This window comes from Macrobrachium rosenbergii, chromosome 44, assembly GCF_040412425.1.
Source record: "Macrobrachium rosenbergii isolate ZJJX-2024 chromosome 44, ASM4041242v1, whole genome shotgun sequence".
Classification (NCBI taxonomy): Eukaryota; Metazoa; Arthropoda; class Malacostraca; order Decapoda; family Palaemonidae; genus Macrobrachium; species Macrobrachium rosenbergii.
This window is the reverse complement of record NC_089784.1, coordinates 5,211,202-5,219,308: the sequence shown is the minus strand read 5'-3', so window position 1 is coordinate 5,219,308 and position 8,107 is coordinate 5,211,202. Positions and strand designations below refer to the sequence as shown.

Below are 8,107 nucleotides of genomic sequence, written 5' to 3'. Positions count from 1 at the left end.
ATTCAGCTTTCAGAGAGGCTGTCATAGCTGCCGTTACACTGATCAGACCTTATGCAAGTATGGACACTTTCTCCTTGATCAGTCTATGAGAGCAGTCCAACCTAGCCCATGAAGGGTAGTGGCGCGCGTCCCTCTACCCCTAGCTGCACCAACATTTTAGCCTTTTCCTTTACTGCCATTTCCTCTTCCTTTGTTTTTCCTTAGTGCAATTGCAGGTTTTCTGTCAGTTCCACCTCCAGACCCTTGTACTTCCTCTTCTTTATTTTGTGGATCTCTTTATCTTGCCCCCTAACCAGTGAAAATCCTTCATTTTTACTGTCTTAAGAGCTGAATGTCCCAAAGTGCAGTAGTAATTTGTTTGACCGCCTACTCTTCATATATCAATAAGCAATCTACTTTAATCCTTTAATACTATTTCCTGGTCTCGTCTCAAACTATAAGACATCTCCGTCAGTGACGATCAAGTTTACAACTTTTGTGTAAATCTGCACTTCCAGTACAGTAATTGCTATTGAAACAATAGGTTAACCCAGATGAAAATGCATATTTTATTTGATTTAGACGGACTGGCAATTGGGGAAGGCATATAGCGTACATATCTCAAAAACTTTTGGCACACGATAAAAAAAAACCAGTAATTAAATGATAGGAATGACGTAGCCACCGGTGTGTTAAATTCAATGCAAATACTAAAGGCCGAACGAGGTAGTTTAAAGCCTTGGTCGAAAGCAATTGGATTTCCGACATTCGCCATCAATGAATGCCGAAACTTCAATATGCATACCAATGACAAATGAAGCGAGGCGGAAAACATATTTTGCACATCCGTTATGGGCTGCATTTCACCGATCAATATTTCCAAAAAATTTTACTTTCCAAAGTATTCCAGATTTACCGCGTTGATAATGAATGCAGAAACATGAAATCAGAATTATCACGAAAAAGAACTTAGAATACTGATTGGGGAAATCTAGCATTCTCTTTCATAATCATTTCGAATGTAAAATAAGAAGAGAAAAATTTAATCTTCTACCTTTCATAGTTAATCTGTTGCCTGTTTGACAGTCAAAAGATTAACTGTTTGACAGTTTGACTGTTTCACAGTCCAACAAAAACAGAAACAAGTAGGGAGACAGGGTTGACAACCCGCTCGCTAAAGAGTTGGCAGCTGTTCAAATTAGTATCCTTATATTTTATAAAAGGCGTCAAATATGTTAATAATTATATAATTAAATATAACTCGATAAATGAAAAGATAATTGTAGGCGGAATTAAACGTTGAATATGTTTAGAAGGAACGACAAGAAAAGCGAGAAGGGAATGAGTTTCGGGAAAACGGGTGATATTTCGTTGAACTAATACCTCTAAAGACAGCACCCCGCAGACATCATTAAACTCAGGAGTAAGTTTTCAGTAAAAGAACTTTCGAGGATTTGTGAAATGTCACGTAACAGTTTTTTTTTTTTTTTACAGATTTTTCTCACCGACTTTTTTCCTCTCTCAAAAAAAATTTGCAGTTTAATATAAATGTACACACACATACGCACACACACACACACACACACACACATATATATATATATATATATATATATATATATATATATATATATATATATATATATATATATTACATCCTTACAGGTGTACCTTAAATTTATTTAATTTATTTCCTTCTCGAGAATCTGTGGAAAATTTATTCGTCCATGTACGTGCCATCTTTAGCAACCAAAGTGACTACCTTTGATGACTTTGCTGATAATTACCTTTTTTAGAAGGGCAGAATTTTTATCACATCACCCTGATTTTATACATACTCAGACATTAAGCTAAAAATGTCGTTTAATATTCAGTTCGCTCTACCTCGGAAATAATACCGAAGTGGAATAATAAACGACGTTTAATGACGCCCTAGACCACCCGGCTATCAAGAAACGTATAAATTGATAAAAATTAATTCATAAAAATAGCTGCGTGTTGCAAACGCACCAAGCGGTTGTCATGGTAGAAGTGGGTTGGCGCCGACTCTAAGTGCAAATACCTGCATTCGACGGTGATTTTGTACAGCAGAGTCGGTATCAACTTATACCTTTCTTCATAACCGGGTGGTCTAAGGCGTGTCACTGAACTTCGTTGGCTCTCGTGTTCGGCAGTTCGAGCCTGTGAGATGACGAACCACTTATCAGTTACAATTCCTCTTCGGTACTATTTCCGAGGTAGAGCCAATTGGATATTAAACTAAATTTGTAGCTTAATATATAAATTTATATATATATATATATATATATATATATATATATATATATATATATATATATATATATATATATATGACGAGGACCAAGAAGTGTGAATTATCCATGATTTAAATCCATATGAAAGTCGGAGAATAGTGTACAAAATATTTACCAGAATCCCGTGCATTTACTATAAAATAAATTGTTTGCATAACCGAAATATGATATAAATGAACAAGTAAACATCCGACTTTCAGGCTGTGATGCCTCCCGCGATATGAATGATTAAACTAAAATGTTTTGTGAGGCCCTCTCAACATAGGCAAGGACATTCAAATTTTAAGTAAATCGGAATAAAAGGCAAAAATCCAATTCCGTTTTACTGGCAAAAACTCGTCCACGCATTGCAAAAACCGGACGTAAACACCCGGGGAGAAATCGTTAGCTGCTGAATAATAATAATAAAAACGCCAATATTAACGCTGATATTCTCCCTTTGATTTTACCGAACGTCATTCCGGCTTATCCGGAACAGTGGTTCGATCAAAGTCTGTCATTTACCAGTTAACTTACTCACGCAGCAAAACGGGCATATTTATAAGCTCTATTCCCAGATTACTATTTAGTATATTAAGTGACATTAAATAAAATCACAGTAATATTATCGATGTGTTTAATTAGTGTAAAGATTACGGCTCATTCATCGATATTTTAATATTTCGTTTTTTCTTTATTAGTACAGTGGACGAATTTATTTATTCTCTGATTATTTGCTAATAATAATGATAATAATAATGGTTATAGTATATATATATATATATATATATATATATATATATATATATATATATTTATATATATGTATATAAATTTATATATATAAACATATATATGTAGAAAGATATACATTTATATATATATATATATATATATATATATATATATATATATATTATATATATATATAATATATATATATATATATATATATATATATATATATATATATATATTTATATATATATACTGTTTATATAAATGTATATATTTATGTCGCAATATCACGTAAATTTTCATTTTATTTACACTCTGGGATCGAAATTCCTGTTTCAAGTCTTGCAGTGATAAACGTACCCAAAAAAAAGATGTGAGGAAACCCCAACGCAGTGTGGTAATGGAGTTCTTTCAAGTGATACCCCACCAAATTGGTAGGCTAATGAAACATAATGAATGACAGGCTACCAAAGGCTGAAATAATGATGGCGCTAATTATGAAGCTTCAGATCTCGCTTTCATTGTCTCTACTGACATCTCTGTACTGAAATTATGATTTTGTGCTTCCTTCTTTTGATTCCCTGAACTTCCAAAAATTAAGCCCGAATCATACAATTCTCTTCTTATTTTTAAAAAAGGAAGGAAAAAAGATAAAGTTAGGATGTGCACAAGTAAATGAAGAAAGTTATTGAATTCCGCTAGAGAGTTTTATATCATTATGCTTTAGAAGAAAAACAACAGTAATGAAAAACGTAACGGTAAATTCTCATAAGAAATTATATGGCATGATACAAAATACAGTGGATAGGAGACAACACAGAGAGAGAGAGAGAGAGAGAGAGAGAGAGAGAGAGAGAGAGAGAGAGAGAGATAAGGTTTTTGTCGCGTATTCAGTTTGAAAGTCACGGCACTTGAATTTGCTAACTTCCTCATTATCAGCCAAGTTCTGTTGGTAACGGACGGTTCTTCTTCATCACAGTGAATGTAAGTCTTGTCCAGGTACAGATTTAGTTCTTAGTACATAGCTTAAAACGACATACAAACTTAATATGCAAAAAAAAAAAATGCCATAAACAAGGAATAGTGTAGCTAAGTCTATAACTTTTAACCAGCCATAGGCTAAGTCTTACCTGTTCGCTTACAAAGCTACCATATCCTACACGTGAAGTGTCAAGTTATCATCACAGCGAAGAGTCTTGCTGTTTAGAGTGTCTTACTGAGAATAGGCATAATCAAGACACTCTTGTGGAAATCTTAGAAGAGCCTAAGGTTGGCTAGACCTACCTAATGTGTGAATTTTTCTTTGATATTGAAGATATAAAATCCTCAGAAGGGAGTGGAACATTAGGCTGATGGGCAGAATCCTCCGCAGTTTTGATGCCCCTGGGGCATCGCTGGGAAAATTGAATACATATCAGCCCATAGGCCTATACGTAGGCTATTTCTAGGTGTTAGGGGAGGGTATTTAGCCTCTTGCATGTCGGTCTATAGGTAATAAGCTTTTGTCATGATAAGCTACCGTATATATCCTTGGCTTCAATCACTTCCTTAATGAATACGCGTTTTTTATATACTATTCACAAAATGATAATGCAAATTCATTAAGATTTTGCCTTTCCTTCAGTAACATAGGCATTTTTTTTTACACTATAACGGACGGAAATGTCAGTGACATCTTTAATCTTACAGGAGAGGTAACGATTAAGTACAGGAAAACAAGCGATCCGATGTCAAGTACTAGTTGGAAAGACGCAAAGCTGTTTGTGATGGTTTTCCATCGTCCTTGGCTTGGGTCGCTGCTTAAGTTAGAAGTATGGAACACCGAGTCGAAGTGCTCTATTATTGTCAACGAGGTATTCGAAATCGATGTTAAAGGGAAAGAATCGGGCCATCGTCAGTTGTCTGCTGGTACGTGTGCTGTGTGGGACCTTCGAAGTATAGTTTGGTTTGCTACATAGTGCTGGAAGGTGAGTACTGGCTTATTTTTTTAAGTGTAAATAGTTGAAGTTGGTAAAATACTATGACGTCTACCTTAACTTTCATATTCTATAGCTGATGAATGTACTTTCGTTTCAGATACAGTGATACGAAGGACGGGAGTTTTACAAAATCACGAATAGTACTACAGCATCGTGTATCTGGTAACTATACCAGTGTAAATGGTGAGTAACTTGCAACTTTTTGTATTTTTAAAACTCTTTGCAAGCTATTCCTCCCCCATCAGGGGCGGAGCCCCTGATGTGGGGAGGATACCCTTTGACATACGGTAATATTTACCGTATGTCAGAAGAGGGGGCTTGCTCGTGTAGGTAGGTTTTACTTGAAAGTATTTTGGCTCTTGAACCTATTCGGCTTTTTGTTTATTAATCTCAGAATTTGACTCTACCTTGCCTTAGCATTCATAATACAGATGCATTGTTTCCCTTTTATCAACGCAAAGAAGTAAATGTAAATTTTGATATTTAACTCTGAAATGTGTGAAAATGTCAAATGTCAATATTAAGATAATGTTTTAGATTGACAAGCAAATCCAGTTAACGCCATCAAGTTAGGGTTGATGCTGTGCGCAGAGCACCCTTTTCTCATGCCGTGTTTTGCCTTGCAGGCCGAGTCGAGGGAGTAAGTCAACGGACAGACCTTTAGTTGTTACACTGCACTACATCCAGGAAACTTAAATTAGAATATAAACGACCATTGTCTACGAATAAGTGCCGTGATATGGACTTTGTGGAGCGTTGCGGCGATTGGAAGCAAGATTCGTGGATAATCATTCTGGTAATAGAAACTATTAAATAAACTACTTTTCTTTTTTCCCTCAAAATATTAAAGGCGATTGACTTGGATCACGATATATGTATTGCCATTGGAATATCTCGCACAAACACAACTGCCTATATAAATCCAACCAAAGGAGGACATAGTTTAATTTCGAGGAGTATTTCCAACCCTTAACGAACAACAAGGTCTTATGATTACTACACCACCAAGGAGAACCATTTCCTAGTTTATCAATGACAGGCAGTTAAGGACATTACCTTCTGGCTTAACTTTGAGGATAGGGATTAGTCATTTAGTAGGGCATATAAAGACATGGTTGAATACTTGATTTCTATGTCGATGTGACAGCTTGTTGTTGTTAATAGTTTAAACGAGTGTCAGAGTATCTGCTTTTGAAGGCATGTGCTTTAATAATTTGCCATGCTTCCTGGTTACACTGGTTTGTGCTTGTACTCGATCGATAGTAGCGGTACTTGTGTGGCGCTAGGAGTATTGCTACTGGGAAGACTGCCATTAGGAAAATTGCCCAGCTAGGATTATTGCCATCCACTGATATACTTAAACATAAAATATGATTGCATTTAATAATACTCAATATTGGTGACAAAGTTTTTTCACAGTATATATCAAAACGTTAATGTTACTAAAGAATAGTTTATAACCACAAGCAATAAAAAACAATTAGAACGGAAGTTGTTCTTATAAAAGAAATCTGCATATTATAAGCAATAGAACGTAAATACTTCATTTTATCGTAAGTACCATAGTTTAGGACTAGATTTTCTAGTCTGGCATTAAAATCTCTTGCTTCGTTTCCGGAAGAGAATCGCCTCGTTCAAATTGAATTTTCTCGACTGCTGCTAGGCGTTCCTCATCTTTGAGTGTGTCAGTTAATCCTCAGACGTTGGGGTGGGAGTTACATATTTATTAAAGACTATGAAATGTTGCCTGCCACGTTGTTGTTAGTGCGGGATAAAGAATTTGCAACTCTGCTATAGACCTTCCTAATAACTGGCTGGAAACGTGGGTGGGGCTCTTCCTCTATTCCGCCTTTCTCTCTCAATTCCGATTTATGTAGATTCGAAATAAGCAAAAAAAAAAAATCCTGTGGTATCGTATCATTATCTGAGATTCTTTAAAATTCGCAATAACACCCTGTCTTGGCACGAAGGCAATGGCAGAAAGATGGCGCATTGTCAGAGGAAATTCGCTGTTGTGGTATTCTTGTCAAAACCCAAGGTCAACCATTTTCCTATATAATGATTGTGAAAAGAGAATGAAACACATTGAGAAAGATAGGGGAAAAACAGCCGTTATACCACTGATACAGGCCTTTAAAAAAAGTTATATTCAGGTCCTCCATTACTTGCAAGTTGACCAATTTCGTCATAAAATCTTCTATGTTAATTGTCTTGCTTGGTAAAAGAGCTAAAGCACTGGGGATATGCAGTTTATCTTTTTGCCCATTGGAAGTACCATCAATCGCCCAATTTTTGAACCGCTTCAAATCTTGTATACCAGCATCAGATGCAAATATCCAAATGCGATCCTCATCGTGAATACCCGAATCGTATTGAAGTTTTCCCAGAATCTACGGCCGTAAATTCTGGCGGTATTGCAGATCCCGCGCTTCCAGACAAGGCTGATAATACGGGATATTAGGCTGCGTCCACACGATCGAGCTCTATTCGACGAACCTTGTCCGGTGTGACGTCAGAAGCGGGCAAAGTTCTGACTTTGCTCGCTGTTTCTCCACTCCTGACGTCACATCGGACAAAGTTCGTCGAACAAAGCTCGATCGTGTGGACGCAGCCTCACGGAATGTTTTCCCGTACTCGTACCGTACCCTCAATTATTAGATCGTGCTAAGTACACTTACAGTTTCTCTCTCTCTCTCTCTCTCTCTCTCTCTCTCTCTCTCTCTCTCTCTCTCTCTCTCTCTCTCTCTCTCTCTCTCTCCGGGAATCAATTTGCTGAGTGTGCTGTAAGATAAATAAATCATAATGTTTCGTGTACGTACATAGAAAACACCATTAAGAGGGCGGGGTCGTGTTCACCCCCATCTTATCAGTCGCGGGCCACTTATGAAGCGGAGAAACTCGGATAAACGATACGTAGTTGAAATAAGTGGAATGGATAAATAAAAAATAACCATGTAAGTATATGGAATAAATCACAAAAATGCCTCATGTACATACATAGAAACACCATTCAGCAGGGGGGTCTTAAGGAGGGGCGTCTGGTCACCCTCATTCTTATCTTTCAACACACACTCGTAAGGGTATCAGGTTCGGGTATGTTGCGGCTTGAGGGTGATA

General features: G+C 36.6%; 1 long non-coding RNA gene across 1 annotated transcript; it reads left to right on the top strand.

Moving 5' to 3' along the window:
- Window positions 1-4,876: 4,876 nt before the first annotated feature.
- LOC136829120 (uncharacterized) lies at window positions 4,877-5,924 on the top strand. Its single transcript, XR_010850297.1, has 3 exons — window positions 4,877-4,978; window positions 5,088-5,173; window positions 5,617-5,924. It is a non-coding gene; the product is annotated as an uncharacterized lncRNA (long non-coding RNA).
- Window positions 5,925-8,107: the final 2,183 nt, after the last annotated feature.